The sequence below is a fragment of the Sinocyclocheilus anshuiensis genome, unplaced genomic scaffold (genome assembly GCF_001515605.1).
Source record: "Sinocyclocheilus anshuiensis isolate Anshui unplaced genomic scaffold, SAMN03320099.WGS_v1.1 scaffold487, whole genome shotgun sequence".
Lineage (NCBI taxonomy): Eukaryota > Metazoa > Chordata > Actinopteri > Cypriniformes > Cyprinidae > Sinocyclocheilus > Sinocyclocheilus anshuiensis.
Genome location: NW_015548240.1, coordinates 68989 through 69224, shown reverse-complemented (window position 1 = coordinate 69224; position 236 = coordinate 68989).

Genomic DNA, 236 nt, shown 5'->3' with positions numbered 1-236 from the left:
CCATTATAAATGAGGCATTTGTTGCATCCAGTGGGGACATAAGTATGGATTATAATGACTTATACTGTCTTTTTACACGCGCTGTGTAAACATAAAACCATGACTGCATTTGTGATCGGAGAAGTGACAAACAACAAACCCTATTCTACACTGCCCAAAAATCGGGTTTGAATCGTCAGTGGCAAATTCTTTAAATATAAAAAACGTATTTACAGTCTGTGAGTCAGAACAGCCAG